Genomic DNA, 23,886 nt, shown 5'->3' on the forward strand with positions numbered 1-23,886 from the left:
TAGGACTTAGAGAAGCAGCATGGCTCAGTGGAAAGAGCCTGGGCTTCGGAGTCAGAGGTCACGGGTTCAAATCCCGGCTCAGCCAATTGTCAGCTGTGTGACTTTGGGCAAGTCACTTAACTTCTTTGTGCCTCAGTTCCCTCATCTGTAAAATGGGGATTAAAACTGTAAGCCCCCTGGGGAACAACCTGGTCACCTTGTAACCTCTCCAGTGCTTAGAACAGTGCTTTGCACATACTAAGCACTTAATAAATGTCATTATTATTATGATGATTATGTCCATATCTGTTATTTATTTATATAAATAAATCTGTCTTCCCCTCTAGACTGTAAGCTCGTTGTGGGCAGGGAATGTATATGTTAATATTGTTACATTGCACTCTCCCAAGCGCTTAGTACAGTGCCTTGCACACAGTAAATGCTCAATAAATATGACTAAGCCCTTAGGATGAACAGGCCTAGGCTTTGGAGAAACCGCCCTCCCCTTCCTCCCTAAATGAGAGATGCAATGCTTCCACCCCACCCTTTAGATTCTCCAGAAACAATGATGTTGCCGTCTTATCTTGTCTTATGCCATCAAGTCGTTTCCGACCCATAGAGTCACCACGGACATATCTCTCCCAAAACACCCCACTCTCCGTCTACAATCATTCCGGTAGTGGATCCGTACAGTTTTCTTGGTAAAAATCCGGAAGCGGTTTACCATTGCCGCCTTCCGCGCAGTAAACTCGAGTCTCACCCTCGACTCTCTCCCATGCCACCGCTGCCCGGCATGGGTGACTTTTGACTTGTAGCAGATTGCCCTCCACTCATTAGCCACTGGGCAAGCTAGGACTGGAATGGGTAGGCCTCTGCTTGACTCTCCCTCCTGTAGCCAAGACTGGCAGAGGACTGGAAACTCTCCAAGTGCGACCCTGCGAGGGGCAGCATTTATGTACTTACCCATAAATTATAAATTGTAAATTATTCATATTAACATCTGTCTCCTCCTCTAGACTGTAAGCTCCTCGTGGGCAGGGATGGTGCTTGCCACCTCTGTTGTACTTCTCAAGTACTCAGTACAGTTCTCTGCAAATGGTAAGTGCTCAATTCATTCGTTCAGTCATATTTATTGTGTGCTTAATGTGTACTAAGTGCTTGGGAGAGTACCATATAACAACAGACTTAGAATAGTGCTTGGCACATAGTAGGCGCTTAACAAATACCATCATTAACAGACACATTCCTGCCCACAACGAGCTCACAGTCTAGAGGAGGTCAGACATTAATATAAATAAACTGCTTGATTGATTAAAGGATCTGATGAGGAGACCCGAATGTGCCTCTCATTTCAAGTGAGAATAGAATTGTGGCTTTCGATGACACTCAGCTCTAATGTCTAAAATTTCTTAGCCTAAGGCATAGAATGGCATTTACTTTTTAGAGCTGAGTTTTATGGTTAGTTCTTAGGATGACATTGCTTGTGGTTTATAGTTGCAACCAGTTGGAAGGCAGAGAGGTAGAATGTTCCTTTCCAGAGCATATTTCCAAGATACCTAATACTTCAAAATGGTTTAAGTAGGGCAAGATCTAGGATGCAACCCTTTAGTTGGAGATGGAGAGGAGGACAACCTGGGAAAAGCAAAGATAGTTGATATTGACACTACATTTCTTTGAAAAATTTAAATCTTCCCTTCTGCTTTCAAATCTTTCCTACCTGAGGCCTTAGTCATGTGCCTTTATTTTTTTTAGAAAAAATGGCAAGATTGAACAAATGAACCCTCTCGTTTCTCCAGCCAATTGCCTGCCTTGTTCAAACTATTACTGCTGCCACAATTGGCACTACACAGTAAGCGCTCAATAAATACGATTGAATGAATGAATGAACCCTCTGCCATTTCTTCAGCTATGCAAAACACTTCTGATAGGAAATGCCCCAGGGCAGCATTCCCATCTCTCTGAGTCTTGCTGGATTGGGGTTGGGTGCTTGCCATTGGTGGGATCATCTAATTATTTTGGACAGTTCGATTTCCCTACTAGAATTTTTACTATAATTTGGGGAAAATTGGGAAATAGTCCTGTGGCTGACGTGAGAATTGCTGTTGTTGCTAAAACCTAGACTAAAAGACTCAAAGTGTCTCTGGCCTCAAAATGCTGTATGTGCTATTGAATAACTCCTTCACAACCCACTCATTGCAAGCCTAACTGAAAATCTATTAGCGATGTGTATAAAAGTTTCTTTTGACAGGCCAGAGAACCTACAGAAAACAACCTCCAAAACTGTTTCCCAAAAAATAAAAAACAAAATATGCTGTCAGAGTGAGGGCGCTATCCGGGAAAGCAGAGAATCAATTGGAAGCAGAATAATAATGATAGCATTTGTTAAGTGCTTACTATGTGTCAAGCCCTATTCTGAGAACTGAGGTAGATTCAAACTAATCAGGTTGGACACAGTACACGTCCTCAAGGAGTTGAGAGTCTTTATCCCCATTTCACAGATGAGGTAACCGAGGCCCAGAGAAGTCAAGTGATGTGCCCAAAGTCACACAGTAGACAAGTGCCAGAGCCAGGATTAGAACCCAGATCCTTCTTATTCTCTAGCCCGTATTCTATCCACTAGGCCATGCTGCTTCTGTGGATTATTTATCGTGACTGGCCTTTGCCTCATTTGAGGCCCGTCACGCCCTGTGCTACGTTAGAAGATTGGGAAACAGTATTTCCGAAAGGAGAATTTTAATCCTCTAGATTAATTCAAACCAGAACCACTCCATTTTAGAAGATGATGCTATTGCCAGAGAGGTGTTCTCCATAGGTGCAGTGGGATTGAAAAGACTGATGGGTAACCTGCAGTCCTTGCCACATTATTTGCACTTTAAGTGGGTTCTTGCTACATAAATGATTTGTGCAGTAGAGGCCCTGTCTGTTTTTGAGCTTCCCTTCTGCCACCATCCTTATCTCTGTGAAGCTTTTCTTCATGGCGAGCAAAGACGGTCCTTTCCATACGGTTGGACACCACACGGTAAACTTCCAACAATCCACCCTCATTTCACATTGTTTGAGGCTATGCTTAACCATGTCTTTATATCATTTATTCTACTCTCTTTCTCTTCACCTTGGAGTAACTTCTTAAGATACCCTGCTGTCATCCATTGTCTTCGCATGTCTTGCTCAGCAGAGCTGTGATACTGTGAGAATCACTTTGACCTCATTTTGGGTCATTTTGCCCTGTCATTTGATGTTAAATCATCATCATCATCATCATCATGGCATTTATTAAGCGCTTACTATGTGCAAAGCACTGTTCTAAGCGCTGGGGAGGTTACAAGGTGATAGGTTGTCCCACAGGGGGCTCACAGTCTTAATCCCCATTTTACAGACGAGGGAACTGAGGCACAGAGAAGTGAAGTGACTTGCCCAAAGTCACACGGCTGACAGTTGGCGGAGCCGGCATTTGAACCCATGACCTCTGACTCCAAAGTCCGTGCTCTTTTCCACTGAGCCACGCAAATCTAGTTCATTCATTCAGTCATATTTATTGAGCGCTTACTATGGGCAGATCACTGTACTAAGGGCTAGAGAGAGGACAATAGCCTGCTGTTGGGTAGGGACCGTCTCTATATGTTGCCAACTTGTACTTCCCAAGAGCTTAGTATAGTGCTCTGCACACAGTAAGTGCTCAATAAATCCAATTGAATGAATGAATGACAATATAATAATTAACAGACACGTTCCCTGCCCACAACAAGCTTACAGTCTAGAGGGGGAGACATAAATAGAGATAAATAAACGACAGATTTGGACATAAGGGCTGTAGGGCTGAGAAGGGGGATGAATAAAGGGAGCAAGTCAGGGTGATGCAGAAGGGAGAGGGAGAAAAGGAAAGGAGGGCTTAGTCAGGGAAGGTTTCTTGGAGGAGATAGGCTTTCAATAAGGCTTTGAAGGGGGATAGATTAATTGTCTGTCCGATACGAGGAGGGAGGGCGTTCCAGGGCAGAGGTTGGTTAGTGATGCTCAAGAAGATGGATGGACAGTTCTTCTGTTGTAGATCCAAGATTTCACAGCCCTGCAAGGAAGTTGGACATCACAACAGTTTTATAATTCCTTTACCGTGTTATGAAGTTTGAGGTCACATTTCACCACACTCTATTTTTCAGGCTTCCAGAAAGTTAAATTGGCCTTTCCTCTTGCTTTCGGTCCCATTATCTAACCGTTCCTTGTTGGACAGAATACTGCTTACATAGTAAAATTTGGTAGCAGAATAGATAGCTTTTAGGTTTGTGGGTTGATGAAAACCTTTGATTTAGTGCAGGGTTTCCCAGATTTGGACCGGTATATAACTTTCCTTATTGTCAGACTTATTGTCAGTCCATAGAACTACGCTGAATCTGAAAAGAGATTAGTAATGATTTAAAAGTCTTCTTGTGTAAATGCATCTAGAGCACGGTAATCTGCATAAAGCAGTTCCTCAACCACTACCTCAAAAGACTTTGGAGAAGCAGCATGGCCTAGTGGCTAGAGCACGGGCCTGGAATTCAGAAGGTCATGGGTTCTAATCCCAGCTCCGCCACGTAACTGCTGTGTGACCTTGGGCAAGTCATTTAACTTCTCTGGGCCTCAAATCCCTCATCTATAAAATGAAGATTGAGAACATGAGCTGCATGTGGGATAGGGACTATGTCCAATCTGATTAGCTTGTATCTACCCAAGTGCTTAGTACAGTGCCTGCACATAGTAAGCACTTAAATGCCATAAAAAGATGCATGTATCCTATTGATCTGAAAGAGTTTCCCAGTGGACTGGGTTTGCTATGCATTGCAGATCACACATTACATCTTCAGCAGCATAGACTAGACAGTATACTAAGCGCTGGGGTAGATACAAGCTAATCAGGTTGGGCACAGCCCATGTTCCAAGAGAGACTTAATCCCTATTTTACAGATGAAGCAACTGAGGCACAGAGAAGCTACGCGCCTTGCCCAAGGTCACAGAGCAGAGTGGCAGGGGCAGGATAATAATAATAAAATGATGACACTTGGTAAGCACTAATATGTGCCAAGCACTGTTCTAAGCCCTGGAGAAAATACAAGTTAATCAAGCTGGACACAGTCCCTGTCCCACACGAGGCTCACGTTCTTAATCCTCCTTTTAGAGATAAGGTAACAGAGGCCCAGAAAAGTTGAGTGACTTGCCCAAAGATCACACAGCAGACATGGGGCAGAAGCAGGATTAGAATCCAGGTCCTTCTGCCTCCCAAACCTATGCTCTATCCACTAAGCCACGCCGTTGAAGAAGACTTGGCACATCACTCAGACTCCTTCGTTCTGATAGCAATGTGAGAAGGGTCAGACAGGGCACTTCCAACTCTGACTCTACCAACTATTCGCTATTACCAACTAAGCGCTTAGTACAGTGCTCTGCACACAGTAAGCGCTCAATAAATACGATTGAAAGAACCATTCCATCATGAAGCAATCCGTGGATCTTGGTGAATTTCCCTAGACAGCCAAATTTACCTGCCAATCTCCAGAGCCCTGGAAATTTCCAGACACATCGATGGTGCCAATCACTTATACAGAGCCATTGAATCCGGTATAGAAGTTTTGGTGTTGTGCTCTGTATGTTTCCGGTTTCTGCATCAATCAATCAGTGGAATGTATTGAATGCTTTGTGGGGACAGAGTGCTTGGGCGGGGAGGATAAGTAGACTTGATCCCTGTCTTCCAGGATCGTCCTGTCCAGTGGGAGAAATAGACATTAAAAAATAATTGCAGGAAGGGAAGAAATTGAATGTAAGGGTATGTAAATAAGTGCTTCGGAAGTGGTGGCGGGGAGGTAAATACTTGAGTAATAGATACAGACACAAGTTTAAAGATTTGTTTGTTTTATGGTACTTGCTAAACACTTACTATGGGTCAAACCCTGCTGGTTGAAGTAGGTCGGACACAGTCCCTATCCCTCATGGAGGCTTACAGTCTTAGATAGCAGGGAGAACGGGTATTGAATCCTCATTTTACAGCTGAGGAAACCGAGACACCGAGAAGTTAAGTGACTTACCCAAGGTCACCCAGCAAGCAATTGGCAGAACAACTGGCAGAGCCGGGATTAGAACCCGGGTCCTCTCACTCCCAGGCCCGGGCTCTTTCCAGTCTTTTGAGATATCAGTTGGGAAAACAGGTGGGAGGAAAACACAGACTGGGCAGATGAGAGTTTAGCCAGGAGGAGATGTGATTTTAGGCTGACTTTGAATAATAAAAATTATTATTATTATTATTATTATTATGGTATTTAAGTGCTTACTATGTGCCAGATGCTGTACTAAGCTCTGGGGTGGATGGAAAGAGTAGTGGCTTCCCAGATATGAAGGGTTAGGGGAGGGCATGAACCAAGGGCCAAAGGTAAGGAAGGTGAAATTGAGGTAGCAGGGAATAGGCTGGTATTAGAGGAATAAAGTGTGAGAGCTGAGTTGTAGTGGAAGAAGTGCAAGGATAAGTAGAGGAGAGGAAGTCGACTGACAGCTTTGGAGCCAATAATAAGACATTTCTGCAACCACGGAGGGGTTTTGAGGAATGGGGAGATGTGTGAAGATAGAACTGATAAAACTTTGGTGACAAAGACAAGTCCAGGGTTGTGGGCTTGTGAGACAGGGACGATTGTGATGTTGTCAAGACTGTTGGGTAAATCAGAGGGAGAGTTTTTGTGTGGGAAGATGAGGACTTCAGTTTTGGACATGATACAAAGATCATTATCTGCTGTGCTGCCATTTCATGTGAAGCCTCATTGTAGTATGAGGATAACATGGGAATTTTTTTTGCCAAAACGGAGCATCTAAAGAGCTCAATATGTTAACCATTTGAGGGGGACCTCGGGAGGTAGATAGGGAGGGAGAACAAGGAGAGAAAGGAGGGAGAATGATCAACTGCTAAGAGTGTCAGAAAGTTAAAAGTATTTAGAAACATCCTTCTGGGGTAACACACCTAAGTTTCATGTCTCTCTTAGTGGCTGAAATAATAATAATAATGGTATTTGTTAAGCGCTTACTATGTGCCAAGCTCTGTTGTAAGTGCTGGGGTAGATAAGGTAATCAGCTGGTCCCACGTGGGACTCACAAACTTAATCCCCATTTTATAGATGAGGTAACTGAGGCCCAGAGAAGCTAAGTAACTTGCCCAAAGTCACATAGAAGCAGCGTGGCTCAGTGGCAAGAGCCCGGTCATGGGTTCAAATCCTGCCTCCACCAATTGTCAGCTGTGTGACTTTGGGCAAGTCAGTTAACTTCTCTGGGCCTCAGTTACCTCATCTGTAAAATGGGGATTAAGACTGTGAGCCCCATGTGGGACAACCTGATCACCTTGTAATCTCCCCAGCACTTAGAATAGTGCTTTGCACATAGTAAGCACTTAATAAACACCATTATTATTATTATTATTATTAAGTGGCAGAGCTGGGATTAGAGCCCACGACCTCCGACTCCCAAACCCATGCTCTTTCCACTAAACCACTCTGCTTCTCTATTTAATCCAGCGCTTAGAACAGTGCTTGGCACATAGTAAGCACTTTAACAAATACCATAATAATTAAGGCCTTCCCAGACTGAGCCCCCTCCTTCCTCTCCCCCTCCACCCACTCTCCATCCCCCCCGTTTTACCTCCTTCCCCTTCCCACAGCACCTGTATATATGTATATATGTTTGCATTTATTACTCTATTTTATTTGTACATATTTATTCTATTTATTTTATTTTGTTAATAAGTTTGGTTCTCTGTCTCCCCCTTCTAGACTGTGAGCCCACTGTTGGGTAGGGACCATCTCTATATGTTGCCAACTTGTACTTCCCAAGCGCTTAGTACAGTGCTCTGCACACAGTAAGCGCTCAATAAATACGATTGAATGAATGAATGAGTTATGGGGAAAGGGTCAGATAGATTCCTTCAATTTTGACTTCATCAACCATTTATGAAAGAGTGTATAGAACCTGGGGCTAGGAATCAGAGGACCTGGTTTCTAATCCTGGCTCTGTCCCCTAGCTGTGTGACCTTGGGCAAATCACTTAACTCCTCTGTGCCTCAGTTTCCTCATCTGGAAAATATTGATTAAATACCTCTTCTCCCTCCCCTTCTAGACTTTGAACCCCATGTAGGACAGAGACTAATGTCTAACCTGATTATTTTGTGTGTACTCTAGTGCTGAGAACAATGCTTGGCATATAATAAGCACATAATGAATATTATTATTGCTAATAATATAATATATTATATATAATTATATTATTATTATTATTTCAGCCCCTCCAGCCACTAAGAGAAACATGAAACTTGGATGTGCTACCCTCGAAGGACATTTCTAAGCACTTTTAACTATTTGACACTCTCAGCAGTTGATCATTTTCCCTTGTAGAGCTTAGAGAAGCATTTGACATGATCAACAGCTCAGGAAATTACTAAGCAAATTTGGCTTTCCTGAAAAATTCACCAAGCACCTTAGGTTAATATTATTATTATTATACAATTATAATATAATAATACAATATACATAATTATGATATATAATAATAATAATATAAAGGTCTGATGTTGGTCTCTGCACTTTACCTCTATCTGTGAAGATGCATGGATCCCATCTGCTCTTCTGCATTTTGGTCTGATTCTTGATCTGGTTGTCTAACGGTCTGATTGTAGAGGGTGATTCTCAAGGTGATTCTACATCAGACTCCTCCGTATCTCTAAGCCCTTGGATTATGCCCCATCAGATTTTCAATTACTTCCCAATATTCTCCCACCTCTATTGATAGAACAAAAAACATAATAATTAATGTTCCTGGATTGGCCTCTGGATTCTGTCTCTTGGCCTCAAGGATTCTAAAGTCGGCAAAGTCACCTTGTTGTAGAAGGGTGTATCTGCCAATCAAACCTTGCCAAAACCTGGCTGGTCTCAGCATTAACCTCTACACAATCCTGGGAAAAATCTGAATTTGCTGACCATAATTATTGGTTCAAGGATAAAGGACCCTCTTACGCTATCCAAATGGGGGAGTTTCTGTTTCTCCGAACCATGAAAGGTCCTTCTTTCAAGCTGACCAGACTCTGACATCAGTTACGTAACAACTGGTCAACAACGCTCACACCAGAACAGAACAAACATCCAAACCCAAGATTAATCCTTGAACACGCTTGCCAACTTCCTCCTCCCCGGAAGATATTTTATTGACAATGGAAAGTCAGGAGACTCGGCTTCCAGTTCCTGACTGTCAGCCCTACGTGGGACAGAAACTCCTCCTGATCCTATTGTCTCGCATTTCCCCCAGATCCAGGCACATAGTAAGGGGTAATCAATTCTATGCTTATTTTTATTTCATCTCACTACACACACAAGGCTCTGATGGCATCACACATGGCTGCTACTTTCATCCTCCTTAAACAGTTCCGACCAGGTTGAACTCAGACAGCCTTTAGAAACTCAAGTCCCCACTTGGTCTCAAGATACATTACTGACGTTTCAAGGAGGAAGTGAACATAAACTTATCCAGTTGAAGTGAGGTAATTGAAGGAGATGAAATCGCTGGACTCGAGTTGGCAATGAACGCTTCCTTCCCCTGACTCATTTGTACCTTATGGATTTTCATATCTGATGATTAGCCTCTCTTAATCAGCCGAACACCCATTTAAGGGAAAAACTGATGAGCGCCATGCATAATTAACAGAACATTCAGTATAATCGCCGTTTAAAAAATGACTCTAACAACAAATACGCAGTATTGCGGTAAGGCATTGAAAGCGCGAGGTCTGGGATGGCTAAGATATAACACAAGAGAGTCTCTGGTAGATCGCGGCCATCCCTACTGATGACCCGTAGAATGGCACTTGAAGGAGGGAGAGCAATCAGGACATCGAGCTGTATGGCCTAATGGATAGAGCATGAGCTTGGAAGTCAGAAGGACCTGGGTTCTAATCCTGGCTCTGCCACCTGTCTGCTGGGTGACCTTGGGTAAGTCATTTCACCTCTCGGTGCCGCAGTTCCCTCATTTGTAAAATGGGGATTAAGACTGGGAGTCCCACGTGGGACACGGACCGTGTCTAACGGATTAGTTTGTACCTACCCCAGTGCTCAGTACAGTGCCTGTCACCTAGTAAGTGTTTTTACAAATATCATAAAAGGTGGGGGAGGGGTGGGGGGACTTTGAGAAGGGAACTGGGATTTAGCAAGGAGGAAGAGGAAAGAAGGATTGGCGGATGGTTTGGTAGAACCCCAGGGTAAAGCTATCACCTCTCCCTCAGCAATCTGTTCGAGTAGGTCCCCATTTGGATTTCTCCCTCCTCTGTAGACAAGGTTCTTTTGATCATTTTGGGTTGGAAAAGGGATTGTGATCGCTGCCAAATAGTTTAGTCTGTCTTCTCACCCAGAATAGCTGTCCTTCATTTTCAAAGATGATTCTACTGCCTGAGAGACTCTAAAATAATATTGGTTGCGTGTTTTCTATGTGCTAAGCACTGGGGTAGATACTCTCAGATCACAACCAGTCCCTGTACCCCATGGGACTCACAATCTAAGGAATTGAATTCCCATTTTACAGGTGAGGAGACTGGGGCACTGTGATGTTAAGGGCCTTGCCCAAGGTCATACAGCAGGCAAGAAGCGGAACGAAGGTTAGAGCCCGGTTTTCCTGAGGGCCCAGATTTGTGTGATTTCCGTCAAGCCATGCTTCCATGCGTGGGAGTGTGGCTGAGAAGAACAAAATGAACACTCGTTCCATGTTGAGAAGCAGTGTGGCCTAATAATAATAATAATAATCATGGCATTTATTAAGCGCTTACTATGTGCAAAGCACTGTTCTAAGCGCTGGGGTGGTTACAAGGTGATCAGATTATCCCAAGGGGGGCTCACAATCTTAACCCCCATTTTACAGATGAAGGAACTGAGGCACAGAGAAGTTAAGTGACGTGCCCAAGGTCACACAGCAGGCAATTGGCGTAGCCAGGATTTGAACCCGTGACCTCTGACTCCAAAGCCCAGGCTCTTTCCACTGAGCCACGCTGCTTCTCTGCCTAAGCGGAAAGAACCTGGGAATGGGAGTCAGAGGACCTGGGATCTAATCCTGCCTCTGCCAATTACTTCCTGTATGACCTTGGTTTCCTCAGCTGTAAAATGAGATTTCAGTCCTATTCCCTCCTACTTAGACTGTGAGCCCCATGTGGGACAGTGACTGTGTCCAAACTGATACTCTTGTATTTACCGCAGTGCCTGGCATATAGTAAGCGCTTAACAAATGCCATCATCACAGTAAGTGCTGTGTGGCTCAGTGGAAAGATCATGGGCTTGGGAGCCAGAGGGCATGGGTTCTAATCCTGGCTCCGCCACTTATCAGCTGTGTGACTTTGGGAAAGTCACTTCTCTGTGCTTCAGTCATCTCATCTGTAAAATGGGGATGAAGACTGTGAGCCCCAAGTGGGACAATCTGATCACCTTATATCCCCATCGCTTAGAACAGTGCTTCGCACACAGTAAGCATTTAACAAATGCCATCATTATCATTATTAACAAATACCACAACACAAACAAAAAGTCATATTGTTTGTACTTAGGGATATATCCTTCCTGTTCTAATGGGATTGTCCCACAGAGAGCCCATGGCGCCAAGTTTTATTTCGAGCATGGGGACGACCTTGAGGTTGTAGCATCAGGGAACCGGGCTTTGGAGGAGAGTGAAGAGTGGCGATAGGGAGGAAGAGAAGATCGGGAAGAACAAAGAAGGAAGAAGAGGGAGATGGAGGAAGAATGGGAGAAACACAAGGGAGGAGGAAGAGAGAAGATGAAGAGGGAAGTAAGAAGTGAAAGGAGGAGGAAAAGGGGGAGGAGAAAAGAAGATGAGAAGGGAAGTAAGAAGTGAAAGGAGGAGGAAAAGGGAGAGGAGGAAAGATGATGAGAAGGGAGGTAAGAAGCGAAAGGATGAGGAAAAAGAAGATAAAAGTACTCTTTGGTGCTGCTCCAACTCCTTTTCCTTGCTGTGTTTTGTGTCTTCACCAAAAACTAGGCCTGGAGAGTGGTTCCTCTTGACACCTCTCTGATGCCCCACTGAGGCATCAGTGGCAGTATCAATATGCTTTACTGCACCCTCCTCTTCCTGACATGGGGAGAAAGGTGATGCCCCCTTCTTGATTTCACCTTTGATTGAATTCTAGCTCCAAGGGATGAGAGAGGCAAACTATGGCTGCCCGGCCTACCCTGCCTAAAAAGCTATGTCTTCACCCATTCATTGGTTTCCTCTGGTAGAGCCTGTCTGCTTTAATTCGGGCCTCTTGGTAGACTTACCCCTGCAAGTCTTTGTTCAAGAAGCGCAATCCCTCGCCTGACTGATGTCTGTCTGCTGTACTGGCCTATCTCGTCATTTGATTCTGTGCCTCCCCCTTGTGCTCCTGGCTTGCACGCTATCTCTTTCAGGTCACCATACAGCAATGTCTTGGTTGTCCTCCTGTCAGCCATTCTCCTCACATGCCCCACCATAAGGAGTTGTGTTGCTGTGATCTCTGCTTCACTGACCATGGGCAAATCACTTCACTTTTCTGTGCCTCTGTTACCTCATCTGTAAAGTGGGGTTTGAGACGAGGATTGTGTCCAACCTGATTAACTCGTGTCCACCCCAGCGCTGTGCCTGGGATAATACGGGCATTATGTGCATTATGCCTGGCATAATACAGTGCCTGGCACAATGTAAGTGCTTAACAAATACCACTAAAAAAAGAAAAGAAAAGAAAAAAAAGGAAGACTGTGAACCTCTTGAGACTTGTTTTTCATACTATGGCTAAATAGACCTAACCGCCTCATCATCACCATCAAAATTAATTAATTACTAACTACTAAATTCTCTACCTATGCATGGGGAATTTAAAGAAGGAAAAAGACAAAGTTCCTACCCTCAAAGCATTTACCTAATCACCTTGTATCCCCCGCAGAGCTTAGAACAGTGCTTTGCACATAATAAGTGCTTAACAGATGCCATTATTATTATTATTAGACCTTGTCCAGCTTGATTACCTTTTATCTACACCAGCACTTAGAACAGTGCTTGACGTACTTTTATTATTAGTTCCAGTCCCTCATGGAACTCCCAATCTTTATCCCCATTTTACAGATAAGGTAACAGGCACGGAGAAGTGAAGGACTCACCCAAGGTCACACACAGCATACAAGTGGTGGACCTGGGATTAGAATGCAGGTCCTTTGAACTCCCAAGCCCATCATCTAACCACTAGGCCAAGCTGCTTCTCATGGTTGGAGAGGACAGTGACCCAGGCTTCTTACTAGTGGGAACAGGGCAGACAAACAACATCCAAACACGCAAAGGTGTAGACAGAGAGTGAGTAGGCACCACCTGACACTCAGCCCACATTCCCCATGCAACTGTCAGTAAGGCATCCTCTGTCCCAGCCATTCAGAACCCTCAACCCCAGGTCGCAAAACCTGGGACTTGACTTTCCCCAACACCAAAGCCAAAACCTTCCTCCCTCCCCACCCCCCAACCTGCATCTGTTCCCCAACTGCAGCTCTCTGCCAACAGCCCCTCCCCGCTCAAACCCTCCACCCAGCCCCAAACCAACAAAAGCAATCAGAACCCTCAGGATAATCAGCCCCCTACTCTCCCTACCCAATTTCCCAAAACCGCCCCCAACCCAGGCACTGTACGACATATACACAACACTGGCAATGCCCCAACCCATTAGGCACCCAACACCCCTCCCTTGCCCCCAAACACATATATTTTAGTCATTTCAGAAACCCTGGAATCAATCCCTCCCCTACCCCCCCTCCAACCCACCAGTACAACCCTAATAACCCTCCCCCACCTTCATTACCATCATCATCAATACAATAGTCATCAGCAATCTCAGTCCCACCCTAAAAAAAAAAAGTGGGGGGTATAGTTGGAAGAGCTAGAGCCCTCTACTCACAGACATCCACCAACAGGCCACACTTTGTCTCCTATCCTCTTGAAAACTGAAGAAGGCCAGTGTCAGGAGCCTTATATAGGGCAGAGAAGTATCCGACAGCTTCTGGGGCCATACAGGGGCAGTGCTTCCTTACTGCACTGTGACACACCTGTGGAAGAAATGGGTTGGTTAGGGCTGGGGGCTGTTTCAACACTGAAAACACCTGAGCCCAGGTCTGCTTTTTAACTGAGCCAACATGTCCAAGACAGAGCTCCTTATCTTCCCTCCCAAACCCTGTCCTCTCCGTGACTTTCCTGTCACTATAGACGGCACTACCATCCTTCCCGTCTCACAAGCCCGCAACCTTGGTGTCATCTTTGACTCCGCTCTCTCATTCACCCCACACATTTAATCCGTCACCAAAACCTGCCGGTTTCACCTCCACAACATCATCAAGATCCGCCCTTTCCTCTCCATCCAAACCACTACCTTGCTGGTTCAATCTCTCATCCTATCCCGACTGGATGACTGCATCAGCCTCCTTTCTGATCTCCCATCCTCCTGTCTTTCCCTGCTTCAGTCTATACTTCACTCCGCTGCCCAGATTATCTTTCTACAGAAACGCTCTGGGCACGTCACTCCCCTCCTCAAAAATCTCCAGTGGTTGCCTGTCAATCTTTGAATCAAGCAAAAATTCCTCACTCTCAGCTTCAAAGTTCTCCATCACCTCACCCTCTCCTACCTCACCACCCTTCTCTCCTTCTACAGCCCAGCCCACACACTTCGCTCCTCTGCTGGTTAACCTCCTCACTGTGCCTCGTTCTTGCCTGTCTCGCCGTCAACCCCTGGCCCAAATCTTTCCTCTGGCCTGGAGCACCCTCCCTCTGCACATCCGCCAAAGTAGCTCTCTTCCACCCTTCAAAGCCCTACTGAGAGCTCACCTCTGGGCCTCAGTTACCTCATCTGTAAAATGGGGATTAAGACTGTGAGCCCCACCTAATCACCCTGTATCCTCCCCAGCGCTTAGAACAGTGCTTTGCACATAGTAAGCGCTTAACAAATGCCAATTATTATTATTATTCCCAGACCGAGCCCCCCCTTTTTCCTCCCCTGCTCCTTCTCCCCTCCCTATCACCCCCCCATCCCTTCCTCTGCCCTACCTCCTTCCCCTTCCCACAGTACTTGTATATATTTCTACATATTTATTACTCTATTTTATTTGTGCATACTTACTATATTTATTTTATTAATGATGTGTATATAGCTATAATTCTCTTTATTCTGATAGTATTGACACCTGTTTACTTGTTTCGTTTTGTTGTCTGTCTCCCCCTTCTAGACTGTGAGCCCGTTGTTGGGTAGGGATCGTCTCTCTATGTTGCCGATTTGTATTTCCTAAGCTCTTAGTACAGGGCTCCGCACACAGTAAGCGCTCAATAAATACGACTGAATGAAGGCCAGCACAGGGCTCTGCCCCAAGGGAGCCCTTTGCTGATCAATCAAACATATTTATTGAGCTCTTACTGTGTGCATAGCACTGTACTAAGCACTTGGGAAAATATAACGTAACAGAGTAGGTAGACACTTTCCCTGCCCACAACAAGTTTAGAGTCTAGAGGGGGAGACAGACATTATCAATTAATCAATGGTATTTATTGAGCACTTACTAGGTGCAGAGCACTGTACTAAGTGTTTGGAAGAGTCTAATGCAACATAGAGAAGCAGTGTGGCTCAGTGGAAAGAGCCTGGGCTTTGGAGTCCAAGGTCATGGGTTCAAATCCCGGCTCTGCCAATTGTCAGCTGTGTGACTTTGGGCAACTCACTTAACTTCTCTGTGCCTCAGTGACCTCCTCTGTAAAATGGGGATGAAGACTGTGAGCCCCACGAGGGACAACCTGATCACCTTGTAACCTCCCCAGCGCTTAGAACAGTGCTGTGCACATAGTAAGCGCTTAATAAATGCCATCATCATCATTATTATTATTATTATTATACCTTCCCTGTCCATAATGAGCTTACAGTCTAGAGGGGCAGACAGACTTTAAATGAATTATGGGTACGAATATAAGGACGGTGGGGCTCAGGGTGAGGTGAATAAAAAGGAAGCTAATTTCAGTGCAAGGATGAGGCAGAAGGGAGTGGGAGAGGAGGAAATAAAGATTTAGTCAGGGAGGGCCTCTTGTACGTGGCTTTAAAACACTCAATCACCTTGTCCTCTTCTAACTCACCTTCCTCCTCTCCTACAACTCAGTCCACACACTTCACTCCTCTAATGCTAACCTTCTCTCTGTACCTCCATCTCACCTACCTCACTACCTACCCCTCACCCACATCCTGTTTTGGCCTGGAATATCCTCCCCTCCTCAAATCCAACCGACAAATTACTTTCCCTGCCTTCAAAGCCTTATTGAAAGCACAGCTCCTCCAAGAGGCTTTCCCTAAGCCCCCCTTCCTTCTTCTCCCACTCCTTTCTGCACTGCCCTGATTTGCTCCCTTTATTCTTCCTCCCACCAAGCCCCATAACACTTAAGTACAGATCTACAATTTATTTATTTATATTAATGCCTGTCTCCTCTCTGGACTGTAAACTCGTTGTTGGCAGGGACTGTGTCTATTATATTGTGCTCTCCCAAGTGCTTAGTACCGCAGTCTGCACATGGTAAGTGCTCAATAATTTCCACTGAATGAATGAATGAATGAGTGTGCTTTTAATAAGGCTTTGAGGGTGAGGAGCACCATGGCTTGTCAGGTATATAGAAGGAAGGGCAGGCCAGAAGCAGTACGTGGGCGAGAGGTGGGTGACGAGATAGATGAGAAAGTTGTGTGGCTGGATTGAGGTAGGAAATCAGGGAGGTAAGGCAGGAGGGGGCAAGATGATTGAGTTGTTGATGATGATGATAACGATACCGATGAAGATTAGGAGGTCATCTGGGAATCCATTCTCTGAGGCTTCAGCTACCACCTTTCCATGACCTGCTCCTAAATTCACCTCTCCAGCCCTGATCTCCCTCCTTCTCTGCAGTCTCACATTTCCTCCTGCCCTCTGGACATCTCTAATTGGATGTCCATCTCCCCCAACCCCTGTCTCCCCACTACCGGACCTCCAGAACTTCAAATATAACATGTCCTAAACAGAACTCCTCATCTTCCCACCCAAACCCTATCCTCCCTGCGACTTTTCCCATCACTGCAGACAGCACCATCGACTTCCCTGTCTCACTTCTCCCCTTCTCTGCACTTTCACATTCCCTCCTGCCTTTAAAACATCTCTACTTGGATGTCCCGCCGACAGTTCAAAGTTAACCCAGAACTCCTCGTCTTTCCCCCAAACCCTATCCTCCCCCTGTGTTTTCCATCACTGTTTCAATCATGAAATTTATTGAGCACTTACTGTGTGCAAAGCACTGTACTCAGCACTTGGAAGAGTTCAATACATAGGGCTGGAAAACATAATCCCTGCCCACAGAGAACTCACAGTCATTTAAATAAACAGACATTTAAATAGACAGACATTTAAATAAATTATGGATAGGGGAAAAAGTGTAAGGATTGGGTCATAAGAGCTGTGGGGATGGAGTGAATATTAAAGAGCATAAAGGGCACACAGGCACGTGTATAATCGACTAAGAAGCAGCATGGTGTAGTGGATAGGACACAGGCCTGGGAATCAGAAAGTCATGGGTTCTAATGCCGGCTCCATCATTTGTCTGTTATGTTACCTTGGGCCAGTCACTTTACTCTCTGTGCCTCAATTACCTCATCTGTAAAATGGGGATTAAATCTGTGAGCTCCCCGTGGGACAACCTGATCACCTTGTAACCTCCCCAGCACTTAGAACAGTGATTTGCACATAGTAAGCACTTAACAAATACCATCATTATTATTATTTGTGCCTCAGTTACCTCATCCATAAATGAGGATGAAAACTGGGAGCCCCACATGGGGACATGCTCTGTGTTTAACTTGATTAGCTTGTATCTATTCCAGCACTTAGTATAGTGCCTGGCACATAGTAAATGCTTAATAAATACCACAAAAAAATCAAGTAAAAATAATTTGAATCCCAGGATTGTCTGAACCAGGGCTTAGAACTGCCTTGATTGCATTATTCACAGGGTTTATTCATTCAGTCATACTTATTGAGCATTTATTCTGTGCAGAGCACAGTACTAAGCGCTCGGGAAAGTACAATACAACAATTAACAGTGACATTCCCTGCCCACAGTGAGCTCACAGTCTAGATGGGGTAGACAGACATTAATAGAAATAAATAAATAATAAATAGGTTTCAGGGGAGAAAGTCATTCATTCATTCATTCAATCATGTTTATTGAGCGCTTACTGTGTGCAGAGCACCATACTAAGCGCTTGGGAAGTACAAGTTGGCAACATATAGAGATGGTCCCTACCCAACAAGGGGCTCACAGTCTAGAAGGGGGAGACGGACAACAAAACAAAACATGTGGTCAGGTGTCAAGTCTTCAGAAAACAGTCATCAATACAAGCTAGCTATGAAACTCTTGATCATATTTGTCAGTCAGTGGTATTTATTGAGTGCTTACGGTGTGCACAGCACTGTACTAAGCACTTGGAAGAGGACAAGACAACAATAAAACAGTGACATTCTCCGCCCACAACGAGTTGACAGTCTAGAGGGGGAGACAGACATTAATCAAAATAAATAGATAATAAACAACAGGGGAAACAGTCATCAATACAAGCTAGCTACAAGACCCTTAATCGATCGTCTTTGCCAGTCAGTGGTTTTATAGCTAGCTTGAATTGATGACTGTCTCCCCTGTAATTTATTTATTGTTTATTTCTTTCGATCCTCCCCCTCCAGACTGTCAGCACACGTTCCCTGCTCACACCGAGCTGACAGTCTAAAGATTTCTCACCTGCCTGATGGCTTCTGAAGCCGGAACCGTGGAGGCTGCTGGCTCCAGAGACAATGCTGGCCACACGCTCTAAGCTCTGGAATTTTAAATCATATATTATAAATTATTCATTTATTTTAATATCTGTCTCCCACTCTAGACTATACGCTATAAGGCAGATATGTACATCAGTGCTGGGGGGCTGGGAAAGGTGGAAGAGCAAAGGGAGCAAGTCAGGGAGATACAGAAGGGAATGGGAGATGAGGAAAAGTGGAATTTGGTCTGGGAAGGCATCTTGGAGGAGATGGGCCTTCAGTAAGGCTTTGAAGCTGGGGAGAGGGGTTGTCTGTCGGACTAGAAGAGGATGGGTGTTTCAGGCCAGGGGCAGGACATGGGCTAGGAGTTGGCGGCAAGACACGTGAAACCGGTGGCAAGAAACGTGAAACCGAAGCTCAGTGAGGAGGTTACAAATGGATTAGGACAAGATGGCCCAGCTCCATCATCAATCATCATCAATCGTATTTATTGAGCACTTACTATGTGCAGAGCACTGTACTAAGTGCTTGGGAAGTACAAATTGGCAACATATAGAGACAGTCCCTACCCAACAGTGGGCTCACAGTCTAAAAGGGGGAGACAGAGAACTCCTCCCCTGTCCCCGCCCCAGGATACCTTGCCCATTACAGGAACCGTGTCTGTCCTGATCATCTTTTACATTTTTAAATCAATCAATCAATCAATCAATCAATCGTATTTATTGAGTGCTTACTGTGAGCAGAGCACTGTACTAAGCGCTTGGGAAGTACAAGTCAGCAACACATAGAGACAGTCCCTACCCAGCAGCGGGTTCACAGTCTAGAAAGGGGAGACAGAGAACAAAACCAAACATACTAATAAAATAAAATAAATAGAACAGATATGTACAAGTAAGATAAATAAATAAATGTCAAGCAAAACTTCACCTTGTGCCAACAATTCAATAGGCCCTAGAGCATTTGCTTCTGGTAACGTGGAAGACATAAAATAGAGGTTTTGAAAGAAGACAAGAGTAGAATGAGTGAAAACCATTGGAATATTTAGCATATCAATTCCTGTATTTAATAGCACATTAATGTTTAGCATGATGCATCTGAAACCCAGTGGCAGCTTACTCTTTAGCCTTTCAACCTTTTAGAGAATTCTAATTGTACTGATTACTGGGTCAAGTTGTTTTTGCATTTCAACATGTGCTTAGTACAATTAGAATATATAATTTAAAGCTACATACATAAGTAATGTGGGGTTGAGTGTGAGCTCATTCTCTAGACTGTGAACTCGTTAGGGGCAGAGATTGTCACTCTCTGTTGTTGTATTGTACTTTCCCAAGAGCTTAGTACAGTGCTCTGCACACAGTAAGCGCTCAATAAATACGACTGAATGAATGAATGATTTAAAATGGACCTGAAGAACTTCTTGTTAGGCCACTGACATGTGAGAATAGGTAGCCGGAGGAGATTACTAAAGATCACAAAAATGGTGACAGTGGAGACTCCCCTTTCAAATTATAAGTGAACTTTGGTCTTAAAACTTGGATTGAGAACCTGTGTGAAGAAATTGATACAGTGTTAGTGATTTGCACAGTACTACTTGCAGTCTCTCACCCCTGCCAGTTGCGCCATTACCATCATTATTATTAGTTGGCTTGGCCACAGAGTACAACAAATCCACATGTTTTGTTTTGTTGTCTGTCTCCCCCTTCTATACTGTGAGCCCGTTGTTGGGTAGGGACCGTCTCTATATGTTGCCAACTTGTACTTCCCAAGCGCTTAGTACAGGGCTCTGCACACAGTACGTGCTCAATAAATACAATTGAAAGACTCTACCCCAGGGCTTAGTACAGTGTTTGGTACACAGTAAGCCTTTAAACAGCACAAGTCTTATTCTTATGATCATGAAGCTCCAGAACGAAGGGCTCTGGGACCGGGAGAGTGAAGACAAGGATCCAAGGTGGTGGAGCCCAGAGGGAGGAGCAGAGGATTCCGGGGGAAAGGGGGGAGCACTAGAACCCATGGAGGGGCAGAGGAGCGGTGAGGCGAGGTGGCCTAGTGGATTGGCACAGGTCTGGGAATCAGAAGACCCAGGTTCTAATCCAGAATCCTCCACTTATCTGCTGTGTGACCTTGGGCAAGTCACTTCACTTCCCTGTGCCTCAGTTTCCACATCTGTAAAATGGGGATTAAGGCTGTAAAGCCCAGGTGGGACGGGGACTGTATTAAACCTAATGAGCTTGTATCTACCCCAGTGGTTAGTACAGTGCTTGGCACATAGTAAGCATTTAACAAATACCATAAAAGAGGGGGAGGAGATCGTTTCTACAAAAATGTTCAGGACGTGTCCCCACTCCTCAGAAAAACTCCAGTGGTTGCCCATCCTCCTCCACATCACACAAAAACTCCTCACCCTCTATTTTAAAGCACCCAACCACCTTGCCCCCTCCTACCTCACCTCACTACTTTCCTACTACAACCAAGCCTGCACATTTCACTCCTCTAGTGCTAATCTTCTCACTGTGCCTCCATCTCAACTGTCTCGCTACAGACCCCTCGCACATATCCTGCTTCTGGCCTGGAACATCCTCCCTCCTCAAATCTGACAGACAATTACTCTCCCCCAGCTTCAAAGCCTTACTGAAGCCACATCACCTCCAAGAGGACTCCCCAGAATAAGCCCTCCTTTCCTCTTCTCCCACTACCTCCTACATTGCCCTGACTTGCTCCCTTTGTTCTTCGCCTTTTCCCAGGCCCCCATCACTTATGGACATATCTGTAATTTATTCATTTATTCAGTCATACCTATCGAGCGCTTACTGTGTGCAGAGCACTGTACTAAGCACTCGGGATTTATGTATTCATTTATGGAGAAAGGTAGATGCTTGTTCCACCATGTTTCAGCCGGGTAGGAAAGCCATTTTAAGGAAAGGTGGTAATGTGAACGCTACCATATTTCTGACGGGTCTGGACGCCATCTCGATCACGAGCTCATCATCTTCCAGACTGTGAGCCCGTTGTTGGGTAGGGACCGTCTCTATATGTTGCCAACTTGTACTTCCCAAGCGCTTAGTACAGTGCTCTGCACACAGTAAGTGCTCAATAAATACGATTGAATGAATAAATGAGCAACGTTGCTGGGTGCCACCATGCATTTGAGGACGTAGATGCCATCTTGGGGAAGGGCAAGGCCGACGTTTTTCTGGTGGCCATGGACTCCATTTTATCAAAGGGCAGGGGTACCAGCCTCGCTCTCTTTCTGAGGGGTAATGAATCGTCTCATGGTTATGACCCTCGGCCTCGAGGATCATCCCTCTTACACTGTGCACATGTTGAACTCCCAGATTTACCCCCTTACTGAGTGAGCTGTATTGCTACCCCAAAGGGAAGGTTGTGTGTGTACACTTGTGCACGTGTGTGAGAGAGATAAGAAGAGGGAGAAGAAGAGTGTTGAGGTGGCTGCCACTCAGAAGAGAACAGGGCCTGACTCTGTCTGACTTGATTGGGACTGAGAAGACCCAGGGCCCTTAATTCGATAGATGGGTCAAACTTACCTGTGACTACAGCAGAAACTCCTCACCACCGGCTTTAAAGCACAAACACCTTGCCCCCTCCCACCTCACCTCATTTCTCTCCTACTACAAACCCACTCGGCACACTTCGCTCCCATGGTGCTTACTATGTGCAAATCACTGTTCAAAGTGCTGGGGGGGGGCGGATGCAAAGTGATCACGTCATCTCTCACTAAAATCTTTTTACAGATGAGGTAACTGAGGCTCAGAGAAGTTAAGTGACTTGCCCAAAGTCACACAGCCAACAAGTGGACTGTGGACTGTGAGCCCACTGTTGGGTATGGACTGTCTCTATATGTTGCCAATTTGTACTTCCCAAGCGCTTAGTACAGTGCTCTGCACACAGTAAGCGCTCAATAAATACGATTGATGATGATGAAGTGGCAGAGCCGGGTTTAGATCCCACAACCTCTGACTCCCAAGCCCGGGCTCTTTCCACTAAACAACGCTGCTTTTCAAGACATTCTTTCTCTCCAACCCCACTGTTACCAATCAATGTTATTTGATCGTTTACTGTGTGATGAGCTTGGGTGACAATAGAGTCGAGTTTGTGTGCTCAGGCTCCTCTAGGATCACACAAGTAACAGAACCCACAGATTGTAATATAGTTAAATTTAAGGAAGCCGTTAGGATTTCCAACTAGTTCGGTTGAGTAGAATCATCATTATCACAGTCCACAGGTGACCAGAAAAATAGCAGGGTTAACCTTGCGGGGGAAACTGTACAAAACTAAGGAGCACCAATGCATTATCATCTCGACTTATATCCTACCAACTCCCACATACCCATCCGTTCCTGCCAGCAGCAGTTTGAATATTTGTGAATCCCTATTCCTTGAAGATCTGGGGCGGGGGGCAAAATGCCACCATTTAAAAGATGAAAGTATTAAAATATAAATGGAATGTTTCGTTATTTTTAACATTGAATACCAAAAACAGCCACTGCAGTTCTAACAACAAGACCGAATAACTCAGGAATAAGGGCCAATTCTAAGTCTTGACAGCTGTCTTCAGAATTAAGGGCTCTGGGTCTTCTCAGTTCTAGTCAAGTTAAGCCTGTGCCTGTGTCTGCACAGAGCCCCAGCCCCTGTGCAGTGTATGGCAATCCTCCTCACTATTCTCCCCTTTTAAGCTAACCCTATCATGTACACACACACCCCAACCCCCTTTTGGAGGACTGTGCAACCCATATCTCCACCTTGACAGCAAGGCATGTCTGGGAATTGACCTCTGTCCACATTAGAGAGATGAGCCTCAAGGCTGGAGAGATGCGCTGAACAGTTTCTACATGATGAATGAGTCAGTTCAATTCTCCCCTCAGTCATCCTGTCCTGAGCTGTGTGCTGCCAGGGAGTTGTGGCTGTATTGCAAATACTGCAAAGACTGGATACAGTATTGCAAATACTGGATTTGCAATAGGGGGTGCGGGGTGTCCTCAGGACTCTCTCAGGCCTCCCCTGGGGATGGGCAGAAGAACCTTGAGCCCATGGGAGTGAGGTGGCACTGGAGCTTCTC

General features: G+C 45.0%; 1 non-coding gene across 1 annotated transcript; it reads right to left on the reverse strand.

Moving 5' to 3' along the window:
• Nucleotides 1-786: 786 nt before the first annotated feature.
• On the reverse strand, nucleotides 787-924 carry LOC119944902. The gene has a single exon (XR_005456043.1). It is a non-coding gene; the product is annotated as a small nucleolar RNA SNORA7 (small nucleolar RNA).
• Between the last annotated feature and the right edge of the window lie 22,962 nt (nucleotides 925-23,886).

Source organism: Tachyglossus aculeatus, chromosome 23 (assembly GCF_015852505.1).
Source record: "Tachyglossus aculeatus isolate mTacAcu1 chromosome 23, mTacAcu1.pri, whole genome shotgun sequence".
Classification (NCBI taxonomy): domain Eukaryota; kingdom Metazoa; phylum Chordata; class Mammalia; order Monotremata; family Tachyglossidae; genus Tachyglossus; species Tachyglossus aculeatus.